General features: G+C 38.2%; 1 protein-coding gene across 3 annotated transcripts in view; it reads right to left on the bottom strand.

The window, feature by feature from the left end:
• HYCC1 (hyccin PI4KA lipid kinase complex subunit 1) overlaps positions 1-9,447 on the bottom strand; it is a 68,038-nt gene extending 58,591 nt beyond the window's left edge. For all 3 annotated transcript variants that reach the window (XM_063100412.1, XM_063100411.1, XM_063100413.1), the window contains exon 1: positions 9,296-9,447. The gene's annotated coding sequence lies outside the window, so the exon portion shown is untranslated. The remainder of the gene's footprint in view (positions 1-9,295) is intronic.
• Positions 9,448-13,526: the final 4,079 nt, after the last annotated feature.

The following is a 13,526-nucleotide window of genomic DNA, read 5'->3' on the forward strand; positions in this document are numbered from 1 at the left end:
ATCAAAAGACTCTTTGTTCAAGAAAGCACACACCAAACAAATATCACTTAACGTTTATTACTAAAAGCCTCCCCTGATACAAGGTTCAACAACAACAGATATTTAAACCAAAATGGAAAAGTACTGTTTCCAAAACTCCTTGTTCTCTTATATGCGGTGCACTTACAATATTCTTTACAAGGTACAGACAGTATTTAGGAATGCAAATTATCTTGAAAACCCAACAAATTAAAATGTGAATTATTCTCATTCCAACCAGTTTCTTTTTCTTTTCTTTTTTTTTTTTTGGTGGCCAGCCAGTAGGGGAATCCGAACCCTGGATCTTGGTGTTATAACACCTCTCTCTAACCAACTGAGCTAATGGGCCAGACCTCCAACCAGTTTCTAAAAAAAAAAAAAAAAAAAAATTTTTAATTAAATAAAAATAAAAATAAAATGTGAATTATAGTAAGTACATTATAGAAATATCAATTTTAAATCCTCCCACCTCATCTGACCCCACTCAGGGATCATCTATCATAACCATAATGGGCTGCATCTATTAAAATAGCAAAAGATAAGACATCAACACAGGACAGACTAGTAATAACTACAAAGTTACCAAAAATTGAAACAAATTGTGCAGAGAGGAAAAACACTTAATAAGATGCTCAAATGAAATGAGTAAATTTACTTCTCAGTAATAGGGAATACAGGAAGTGTCCTGATTTGGAAAAAACTAGATGATTAAAAATTATGGGCTATGGCATCAAATAGGAATTGAGTTTAAACTCTCTTTACCACTAATGAGGTGTTGATCATGAACGAGCACATTAAAGTCTCTCTTTATTTGTTGAATAATAATCCTTATCTCATAAAGTTGTGTAGGGATTAAAATTATGAAATTAATTATGCAAAGTATTAAGAAAGTACTTAAGCACATATTAAGATCTCAATAAACTGTATTCAATGCAAAAAGACTTAGGCATTTTTACAGCTAAACTATTTCAAACCTTCTAAGGAAGAAATTAATTGCCAGAGCACATAAAAAGACAGAAAGCTTCTCTGTCTCACTCTCTCTCTTTTTTTGCAAAACTAGCACATTCAGAAACCAAAACCTGAAAAAGGTAATACAAAAGGAATACTAGTGATCAATCTCATACAGCAAATCAAAAACAGCACTATTTAAAGAGATATGCTGTTACCAAATTGTCTTTATCCTTAAGACAATAATTGTTTGGTGAAATCTACTAGGAAATCTTCTAATTCATCAACCAATAAGTAAAAGAAAAAAACAAAAAACATGATCATCTCAATGTACATTAAGATGACATGTGATCATATTTAATATCTGCTTCCAATTTAGTATCAGTTCCAAAAAAAAGGAATAAAAGACTATTCCCTTAACAAGCCATAAATAAAAATTCTGAATACATAACTGTGAAACCCTACAGGCATTCTCATTCAAATAAGAAATGAGCCAAGGATGTTCACTATTCACTACTGTAGTCTAACATTGCTCTATAAATTCTGATCAATATAATAAGAAAAAGAAATAAGGATTAAATGTTGGCAAGAAGACAAAATTATCATCGCTTACAAATGATATAACTGACTTATTACAAAACCTAATAAAAAGCTATTAGAATTAAGAGTTCCATAGGATGACCAGTTAGAAAACAGTATATGAAAATCACCAACTTTTCTCTTCCATCAAGAAGATATAGTCCTCTTTAAAATATAATGAGAAAATATCCCATCCATAATAGGATCAACAAGCTTCAAAATACCAAAAATACTACTTTAAAAACTGCAAAACCCACATAAGGACAAACTACAAATTACATGAAGAAAACTCAAAACTCCATTTATAAGTCTTAAAAAAAGACTTGAATAAATTATGATAATATTGTAGAGATATCACAACTATCTCTAGAAAATGAATTTGGATATTCCAATAGGGTTCTTCTGGGATCTCAATAAATTGAATTAAAGGTAAACTGAAAAAAGAAATACATAAGAAATGCTTACGATGTTTTGAAAAAGATAATGATGGTGATTCACACAACTATATAGTAAGATACATTTATTTTATTTATTTATTTTTTTTTTAATTTTTATTTTGTCGATATACATTGTGGCTGATTAGTAAGATACATTTAAAAGTTACAATAATTAGTAGAGTTTGGAGTTACTGGAGCAAAAATAAATAGCCCAATGAAACCCAACAGAAAACCAAGAAAAAGTCATATATCTATAGATAGATTATACACACATTATTTGGAACTTAAAATCTCTGAGAAAAGATAATTGCTCAACAAATAGTACTATAATAATTGACTTGCCACCCTACTTTAAAATACTTTGCAAATCGATTAAAGATGTAAATATTTTTAAAAAGTGAAATTAATAGAAGGAAATAGAGGTGAATATAATTTGTGAATGCGAGAAGGCCTTTCTAAACAAGCAGTTACCATAAAAGAAAAATTTGGTAGGTTTAGCCACACTAAATATGTTTAAAAATCTGTTTAAAAATAAAAATCCACAACAAAAACAAAATTAGAATGTAAATGACAAACTGGAGAAATTATTTGCAACATAATTGTACAAAGGCCTAATAGTTTGTGTCTACAAAGAGCTCTCCTAACTCAGTTTTTAAAAACCTTAAATATCATACTCGACAAAGGACACTAATAGATAATTCACAAAAGAAATACTACAAATATTTAATGTCACTAACAATCAATGAAAAAAACAATTATGGAAGATACAACTTTTCATGTCAAAATAGCAGTTGTTTCATTGCTAATGCTGAATATGGAGAGGGTACAGATACTCTCAAGTACAACTAATAAAGATGAATACTAATTAAAACTATTGGGAAGGTAATCTATTGATATCTATTAAAAATCATTAAAATACGCATATCTTATGACTTCAGAATTATCCTAAGAAAATAAAGATATGGGCACTGATTTATCTATCAAGAAGCTAACTGCTAGCTATTCATTCAAAATTATTAGTAAGAGCTTAAAATTTCAACAATTGAAATGGTGGTTAAATAAGCTGTGGTAAATCCATATGCCAGAATATTAGACACATTTTAAATGATGTTATGTTGTAAAGAATAATATTTTATTGGCTTGGATAAGTGAATTCATATTAAGTGAAAATAAGCTGGTGACAAAACAGCATGTACCAAAAAGAGTGGGGTTTTGTATGTTAAAAAAAAAAAGGTAAATACCTGTTACAAGGGACCTATAAGGATATTCACCAAAGTGTTAATAATAAGTATATCTGAGTAGGGGCATTATGTTATATATCATTTACGCTTTTCTGAATTTTTCCAAATTTCCTACGACGATTATGTATTACATTAGTAATTAAGAAAATACAGAATGTTTACAATATTGCTGTGACTATATATGGTAAGAATAGTATCCAAAATCATGCTAACATTGATAATCCCACTCTTTTAGGCTGCACCAAAATTAGGGATGCTTTCCCTTTCTAGGTCAGATCATACTTTGATTCTTTAATCACAATAAAAGAAATTTTCAGGACTCTAGAAAACAGACAAAATTTTTCACTGCACCTTTATTAACGATCAAGTACAATGTGAATAATATTCAGATATTGGCCATTCTGTTTTCAACCCCCTGCCAAAGGTAAAAGTCAGGAGTGAAGAACAAGCCCTGGATTTCAGAACCAGCAGGGCTCAGAGTTTACCTACATCCAAATCCTGAGCCAGAAATTTTTTTAATTTAATTTAATTTATTTTATTTTTCTTTTTTTATATGTTTGAAATTATTTCTTTCTTTTTTTTTTTTTCTTTTCTTAATTTTATTTTGTCGATATACAATGTGGTTGATTATTGTGGCCCATTGCCGAAACCTCCCTCCCTCCTCCCTCTCCCCCCTCCCTCCCAACAATGTCCTTTCTGTTTGCTTGTTGTATCAACTTCAAGGAATTATAGTTATGTCTCCCCCCGCCCCCAGTTTGTGTGTGTGTGTGTGTGTGTGTGTGTGTGTGTGTGTGTGTGTGTGAATTTATTTATTTATTTTTAGCTCCCACCAATAAGTGAGAACATGTAGTATTTCTCTTTCTGTGCCTGACTTGTTTCACTTAATATAATTCTCTCAAGGTCCATCCATGTTGTTGGAAATGGCAGTATTTCATTCATTTTTATAGCTGAGTAGTATTCCATTGTGTAGATATACCACATTTTCCGTATCCACTCATCCAATGATGGACATTTGGGCTGGTTCCAACTCTTGGCTATTGTAAAGAGTGCTGCGATGAACATTGGGGAACAGGTATACCTTCGACTTGATGATTTCCATTCCTCTGGGTATATTCCCAGCAGTGGGATAGCTGGGTCGTATGGCAGATCTATCTGCAATTGTTTGAGGAACCTCCATACCATTTTCCATAGAGGCTGCACCATTTTGCAGTCCCACCAACAATGTATGAGAGTTCCTTTTTCTCCGCAACCTCACCAGCATTTATCGTTCAGAGTCTTTTGGATTTTAGCCATCCTAACTGGGGTTAGATGGTATCTCAGTGTAGTTTTGATTTGCATTTCCTGGATGCTGAGTGATGTTGAGCATTTTTTCATATGTCTGTTGGCCATTTGTATATCTTCCTTAGAGAAATGCCTACTTAGCTCTTTTGCCCATTTTTTAATTGGGTTGCTTGTTTTTTTATTGTAAAGTTGTTTGAGTTCCTTGTATATTCTGGATATTAATCCTTTGTCAGATGTATATTTTGCAAATATTTTCTCCCACTCTGTTGGTTGTCTTTTAACTCTGTTAATTGTTTCTTTTGCTGTGCAGAAGCTCTTTAGTTTGATATAATCCCATTTGTTTATTTTTCCTTTGGTTGCCTGTGCTTTTGGGGTCGTATTCATGAAGTCTGTGTCCAGTCCTATTTCCTGAAGTGTCTCTCCTATGTTTTCTTTAAGAAGTTTTATTGTTTCAGGGTGTATATTTAATTCTTTAATCCATTTTGAGTTGACTTTAGTGTATGGTGAAAGGTGTGGGTCTAGTTTCATTCTCCTGCATACTGATATCCAGTTCTCCCAGCACCATTTGCTGAAGAGGCAGTCTCTTCCCCAGTGTATAGGCTTGGTGCCTTTGTCAAAGATCAGATAGCTGTGGGTGTGTGGGTTGATTTCAGAAATTTGTTTTTAAATGGTGGGAGAGCATAGATATTATCTTTCGTAGGATAGAAAGTGTGAGCCTTTGACAACTTCTAACCACAACTCTTCCTCTGTTTCATTTGGGAGACAGAGGAATGATCTCTCCTCCGATGTATTTATAAGACATATATCCAAAGGGCAAGCAAATGGGATTTCTTCTGAGCAAATATTCTTTAAACAGGTGATTTTCAAGTATTAAAATGTTCTCTTTCCTCACTGCAGTTATGCAGCCTAACTTTGAGAGGGCCCAAAAGACTCTGGCAGTATTTGTCTCTCCACAATAAGCAATAATAGTCAAACTTTTAATTCCATCTATTCCCCTCGAAAAAATGACACAGCGTTACATGATGGTGCCAGGAGTCTCAGGCTCCATTTAAGGGATTTCCTGAGGGGATCCATTTTCACAATATTAAGATGCTAATTTTTCTGTGAAACAATCTTGACACTAGATAATGATAACAACAAAGATATTTGTTATCTTTACCATCACATTCTTTGTTAGAGATGTTGCTTCCAGAATTGTCTTCCTTTCTTATTGGTCAAAGCTAATTCCATCCACTTCTCTTAGTTCCAGTAATTATCTCATCTTTCCTGAATATCTTACCTTCTTGTCTCTACTCTCATTTTCTTCATGCATATAAACAAACATAACATTCCTTCAACCTAAATCCCACTGGAGTGTTTTCAACAATGCCTGCACACTGGAATTACCTAGGGAACTTTAAAAAAATAACAATGCAAGTAATTTTTAGTGACAGAAAATAGACATGTGGCTTCCTGGGGATGAGAAGGAAAGACGACAAAGGGACACGAGGAAACTTTTGGAAGTGATGAATATGTTCACTATCTTGAGTATGGTGGTGGTCTTATGGAGGAAACATATGTCAAACTTTAAATATGTGTAGCTTATTATATGCCAATTATACTCCAATAAAGCTGTTGAAATGAATGCTGGTCTCTGGGTCCCACCACACCCCCTCAAATTGGTATGGAAATCAGAATTCTTAGCAGCTCCCTAGATGATTGTAAATATATAGCCAACATTAAGAACCGCTGCTCAATGATAGTTACAGTTGTCATTCTGTCCCTTCGTTTCTTGAAAATCATCACTCAAGCATGTCTACACTATCACCACCCATTCTTTCTTAGTCTTCTGAAGAGTGGTTTCTGAACCACCACTCAGCTAAAAGTGTACTTGTTTCTGGATAAAGTAACCTATGGACTTCTGACAAATTCATTGGTCATTGGAATCCTCTCCTTACTCGACACTTCTTTACAGCATTCAAAACTGTTGACCCATTTGAAAATCTCTCCATCCTTAGCATCTCTCCTGATGTTGCTCCTACCTTTCTAACTATTAATAACTATCACTCTTCTAACCCTTTCAAACTATTCCACATATTTCTGATATTTATCAGAGTCTGTTCTCTGGCTGCTACTTTTAACATGCTAAAGGCTTTCCCTGAGTTATTTCAACATAATCAACTCAACACAGCTTCAATTCAATCTGCAGTCTTCTCTCTAATCCTGATTTCCCTTGTAAATTCCACATCCATAGATCCAAACATCTGTCTACATCTTCACCAGAATGTTCTACTGCTTCCTAAAATTCAAAAAATCTGAAATAGAATTTATCATCTTCCTTCCATTTCTGTGTTTCTCATTTCCAGTTGAAACTAAGTCAAATCTTCAGAGTGCTGATTCCTTCTTCTTTTCTTCCCACAGATGACCAGGACCTATCAGATTCCACCTCAGTCTACCAGAGTGTAGGTCTAAAATACAAATCCAATAAATGGCTTCTCATCCATTACCTTCAATCCAATCCCTTTTGCTAAGAATACAGTGCCCTGATATGGCCCTCTACCACCCTCACTATCCTCACTTCCCACTACTTCCCTACTAACTCCTGCATTCAAGCCATGTCAATTTCAATGCTATTGACTTGGTCAAATGACAATGTCAATTGACAGTGACTTGTCTACACTGCCATGGTTTCTCATGCCCCCACCTTCTCACTTATTATATCCCCCTCTTGCTAAGTTATTCACTTACCTCCTGCACTTGGCAAAATTATACCATTCTTCAAAATGATACAATTGCTGTATGCTCCTGACTCCACCTACATTCAAGGTGAATTAGCCATCTCCCACTCTGAGTTCCCTTACTACACAAGACATATCTTTATTCACACGTTTTGTATTATAACCGTTACTTTACTGTAATGTTACCAATATCTTGTACATTAGAGAGCAAATTCCTTGAGGACAAGAGCTACAACATTCATTTCTGTATTTCTTGTACCTATTTAGCCTTGGGCTGTGCAAAAAAAAATTTATGTTTGCCACAATTCCAATTATTTACAAAATGTAAACTTCTAAACCCAAAAAGGGTCTTGAATACTAAGGATTTTTTAGAGATTCCTTAAGATTCATTGTAAAATAAATATTATGCTGAATAAAACAGTTGACTATGAAATACTTTGTCTAAACTATACTACTTTAAAAAATAAAACCAAGAACAGATTTCATAAAAGCAAAGCATAGTAAAGATAACACACTGACCTATCCAATGTCTCATGGGATGTCCATATCCTGGTACTGTTAATGCTGATAAACTAAAAGGGTTACTCATCCCTCTATGGTAATAATTTTAGTAATTCTTTTAAGGATAAATGAGCCACACCCAGAATTTTTCTAAATATGTGATTGTTTCCCCCCTTACCACTTTGTTTAAATGAATTGATTATTTGAATAGCTTGCTTTAACGCTACCATTGGCCAAGCAGATCTTAAAGATTTTTTTTTTTTTTTTCTTTTTTGCCTTTTGCTGCACTTCAAAAATATGGTGCTTTGGACTAATAGTCATCTTGTAAACCATAAAATGTATTAACATAAAGAAAAAATGCTTAGAAAGTGGGGGCGGGGTGAGGTCTGGGGCTGTTATCAATAGAATGTTCTTATGGAAAACAAGACTCCCATGAACTCACTCTCACATTGCCTCAAGGTTACACCAGTCCTTATAACTTTAAGCCAGTAAGATTTCATTGAAAACCTCAAACTGTAAAGTGTTACATGAACCACAGAGGTGGCCTACCTGTTCCAAAAACTACCGTGTGACCCAAAGGGTAGATAACTTGCAAAAGGACAGCTTGGCCCTATTGCCTGGAGTACAGTCTCTGAGATAAGTAGTAGCTTTCAGAGGAACAAACTCCCCCTACCTGACGAGCTGAGCGGCTGCCAGGCGTGTGATGGTGTATTTATCAGAGAAACAATTCTGTGCAGCACAGAACCACTTGGGCGAAATGAAATCTTTCAGGAAGGTCTAAACTCCGAGGCTACAAAGCACACATGTACATGCCGAAGAGCGGATACCCATTTTTGCCGAAGCGTGCAAACTCGGGGTCTTTTAATACAACAATATTCAGCTAAAACTCCAACGATTCTTGGGTATGTTAAAATCAGCCTCGGGAGAGGAATAACTCATAGACAGAAAGAAGGGGCGAGGGTTGAAAAGGAGATTTTCAGTGTAATAACCAAGGAAGGAATCGTGGTTGCTTTCTGAACCTCTTCGTCCTGCGCGGGACCAAAGACGAAGGCGAACGCTGCTTACAAAGAGGAGGGGGAGTCGGCAGTGACCATTTTGGCCACCAAACTGGACAGACAGCGGTGGCCTCGCTAGAGAGAAGAGAAGGCTGGGAGGGTGGGAGAGGCGGAGCATCCACCGCGGCGGGCGGCGGACTCCCGCCCTAGGCCGACCCCGCAGAGGGGCGGCCAGTCGGCCGAGGCGGCGGCACCCGGGTCACGCCCGAAGGCTGGACCGCTCCTCGCCGGGAAGCAGACACCCGAGTCCGTGTGCACGAAGCTGCCGCCTTCCAGGCAGCGGGCGGGCTGCGTCCAACTTCGGGGCAAGCAGTCGCCGGCCGCAGCCCACCCCCGGCCGGGACGCCCCCCGCGCCCAGCGCCGCCTCGCGCCCACCCACGGCACCTCGCGCGGGAGCCGTTACCCCGACGAAGCCGCCGCCCCGGGGACAAAGTCTCGGTCCTCTCCCCGCCGCCGCCTCGCCCCAGCTCCTCCCTGACAAAAAAGTTATCAGTCCGGGTAGCTCGGCCGGACTCACCAGAGCGGCTCCCGGAGCTCCACCTGCAGGACCTCTACGTGTGCGGCTCGCAGCGACAGCGACGGCGGCTGCTCTGCTTTCTCCGGAGAAGCACCCCCACCTGCCCCCTTCTTCCTAGCAGAACGGGTCCGGGCGAGCCATCTTCCCCCTCCTCTCACTGACTGACAACCCAGCCCGGAGAGCCGCCACAGCCGCCAGCCACTCTGACAGGCACGACCAGGGACCCGTCCCCAGGCAGCCAACCACCACCGCCCCAAGACAATTCAGCCTATCACCGTCCCCTGGGGCGGGACCAGAACAACTTCTCCACCAATGAGAATCTTCTACTGCTAGGCCTGGGGCGGAGCCGTGAGGTGGGAGGGAGGGCGACTTGGGGGGCGTAGTCGGATCAATGGGCGTGGTCGGGGCGTCCGCTGGGAGATGATTGACTGTACGGTTTGCGGTGGCCGCTAGACGATAGTGATCAGTGAAGGTCGCTCCGAGCCCTTAGGGCTTATGGTCTTCTCAGAAGAAAATAAACCTCACTGGGTGATGTGGACTGTAATTGGAAAAGAGAAACAAGTTGATATTTTAATTTACTTCCCAGTAACTCCATGCACAAGAATTTTTAAAAATCGTGTCAAATCCCCAGGAGATAAATTATGTACGTTTTTGCAAAGTGGTAATAAAAACTCTTCCCCCTCACTATATCATTGCTTTTGGCCTTAGCCTGGAAAAAGTCAAATACAATTCCCCAATTTTCTTTTCCATGGGCTGTTTTCATTTTCTCCATCTTCCTTCCCTACTTTTCCTCCAAACACTAAATATTAAGGTCTGGAACCTGAGCACATCTGAACCATCACATAGTCCCGCCGTTTTTTACCTTCTCCTATTATGTCCCTCTCAAGTCCATTGTGATTAATTAGAAGAAAAATGAACCTCCAACCTGGAAGACAGAAAATCATTCTAGCTTTACACTAGAAGTGGAAAGGACTTCTCCAAAAGCACCAAGTGATCTTTTCAAACATGCCAAACACATAAATAACAAGAACATAAACCAGAAAATATATTGATATCAAAAGGGTATCAAGCAAACAATTTCAGGCAATCATTAGGGCAGGTTGCTAAAACAATCATGAAGAATCCCCTCTCCAAGGGCATAGCCAGATATATAAGCAAATAATAACAAAATACAGTGGTGATAAGGGCAACAGAGCTAGGTTCAATGATTAAGGGGAACACGGGGCAAGAAATTATTGTGTTTATGAAAGTCAGGGAACTTCACAAGGAAGGTGATCTTTGAGTTGGGTCTTGAAAGGCAAACAGGAGTTTGCGAGAGAACAAAGTCAAAGGGCATTTCAGGAAGAGGGAACACCATGTTGGAAGGTATGGAGCTGTGAAAGGATACAAAGTAATTGGGGAACACTGAGAAAGTGGATAGTGCTAAAAGACAAGGAGCAGCCAAAAATTAGGCTTAGAGCAGAAGGTTGAGATGAGATTGTAAAAGGCCTCTTGAGATACGCTAGGGTATTTAGACCAGTGCTGACCAAAAGATCTTTCTGCAATGATGGAAATGTTCTATATTTGTGTTGTCCAAAATGGTAGCCACTAGCCACATGTGGCTATCAAGCATTTATATATGGAATGACAGAGAAACTCAATTTTTAATTTTAATGTTAATTATTCCCATATTGAACAGCTCAGGTTTAGATTTTATTCTAAAGGCAATGAGAGACCAACAGAAACTTTTAATCATGTGGACACCACCATCATGTTTCTTTTAAAGGGTGAGAATTATAAAAAGAGTGCAGAGGGCTGGCCGATTAGCTCACTTGGTTAGAGCATGATGTTGGTAACACCAAGGTCAAGGGCTCAGATCCCCTTACTGGCCAGCTGCCAATAAAATAATTAATTTATTAATAAACAAGCAAAAAAAAAAGTGTAAAGAGTGTCTGTTCTCTTTGAGGGGACACTTGACAGATCAGACCAGGGTACTGGTGGAGGACTGACATAATAACTTAGGTCTCCTGGGAAAGAGCCTGGTCAGGGGGAGTGTTTACTCAAACGAATAAGAACAGGAGGATCCACAGTGTATGTCATACCCTGACATCTTAGAGAACACGCACAGTCAAAACCGAAAAAGTTGAATTCTGTCAAGTCCTGAGGAGTAGGATAGTGAGGGGCCAGAGAGAAAAGGAAAGCCAAAGGGTCAGCTAGATCATAAAGTAGGGAGAGAAACAAGAGTGAGCAAAGGAGTATACACACACAATAAGTTTTACAGGCCACTGGTCATGTGGGTCCATGCTGAGTTGGCCTGATTTTAAAGAGCCAGGGTACCTGGTGGCAATAAGTTCAGTCAGGACCAAGGCAAGATTCCAGGAGAGATAAAGGCCTGAACCACACCTATGGAAGTGGAGATGGAAAGGAGAGGCAAATATTATTGACTTGCTGCAGTGTGCAAGGCACTTGGCTTGTCGAGGATACAAAGGAATGCTAGAAGCTTACAGCATAGGTAGCTGGATAACAAACAGCTTAAAAGCTAAGCAAAGATTAATCAAGTAATATAACAGTAGAAGCAATGTTGCATGGCAGTATATAATTGATTCGTCATTCAAATGATTTTCTAGAGAAAGGAACAAGCCCTCCAGTCAAGGGTAGTCAGGAAAGGCCTCACAGAGAAGGTAAAAAACTGAGCTGGATCTTGAGCGATGGGGGGGAATTTCAATTAGAGAAAATGTGTGAGGAGGAAATGCATAGAATGGCTGGGAAAATAACAAAAGACAGGAAGCACAAGCAATATTTAGAGGACATGGGAGGCAATTTGGGCCAGCCAAGAGCCTGGCAAGCTTGGTTGTAAATAGATAATAGAATGCCTTGAATGCAAGCTCAAATGTTCAGATTCTCTCCTTTTGTGGCTTCCTGTCTGCTCGTTAGAATCACTTAGGATGCCTTTCAAAAATATCAAAGCCCAAACCACACCAAATTAATGAGAAAATTTGGTGTTGGGGGCTGGATATAGGGGTTTATTTAAAAGCTTCCCAAGTGGTTCTAATATATACCCAGGGTTGAGAACAGATGACATCATATCATTTTACTAATGCTAAATCAGCATTGTGCACAGGATGGATTAAAAACTAAAGTCTGGTTATGTATATTTATATGTAATCTGTTTCCTTCCTGCAAGAAGACAAGAAGCAGTTTACTGCCTGACTTCACTTCCTGTTTTGCAGTGTTAAGACAATATAGAAGGCAATTTAAGTTGTCTTCCCTCTAAGTCAGAGTAAAACCAACACACAAATTTATATTTGCAATCCACTCTCCTTCCCATCACAATTTGTGCATATAAAAATAATTTCCAACAATAACAGTGTGCAGTTAACTGTTACATATAGCCATTTATATTTTAGTAGCAAAGCACCAGGAAAATGCCTAAGAGAACATTCTGTTTCTAAAGAGAAATGCTTTTAACCTACTTTATATAGTCAGCATATTCCAATTCTTTCCTACCCATCTTTACTAGGCTCTGATATCTGTAGGCAAAATTCTACGTTAACTATTAAAATGCATTTACCTTCCTGCAAATAAGTTTATAAAAAGTCCGGGTGAACATTACAAAGCATGAACATTTTCCCTATAACGTTAAATTTAGGAACTTTAAGAAAAATTTGGCTCATCTATATTTCTATTGAAGTCAGCTGGAAAACAACTAGATAACAGGACTATGTAAAATGAAACAGGATAATTTTTTCTTGAAGAAAACATAAAAATAAAAATACATCCAAATGTTACTTCAGTGGTATATTAAACATATTAAAAGCAAAAAAAAAAAAAAAAAAAAATTCAAAACAAAAAACAAAAAGAGTGTACCTGAGTGGTCATTCAAGGGCTTGCTGTGTCAGATTCTCTTTCTAAGAGAATCACTCCAGCCGGTGCACCCAGCTGAGGCAGTAGCCTGAGCCATGATCTGTGTCACACAACCCCCACTTCACAGAACCAGAGAACTTAAAGATAGTCAAGCTTGAAAGGTGACCTGATGTGAACACTCTACACAAACAGGAATGGTGGTGACTACACCCATTCTCTTTCAAGAATTTGAACTGGAAATGAGAAGAGAAAATCAATCATGTAGTGGGAGCAGAAGCTAAAAATCCAGGCAGTAGAAAGAAGCCCTGAGAAGCCATAAGACAGGCAAGTTCTAAGTTAGCTAAAGCCATTAGGTAGACAAGAGACATACAAAGTGGGGGGTAGAATG

Source organism: Cynocephalus volans, chromosome 6 (assembly GCF_027409185.1).
Source record: "Cynocephalus volans isolate mCynVol1 chromosome 6, mCynVol1.pri, whole genome shotgun sequence".
NCBI classification, from domain to species: Eukaryota; Metazoa; Chordata; class Mammalia; order Dermoptera; family Cynocephalidae; genus Cynocephalus; species Cynocephalus volans.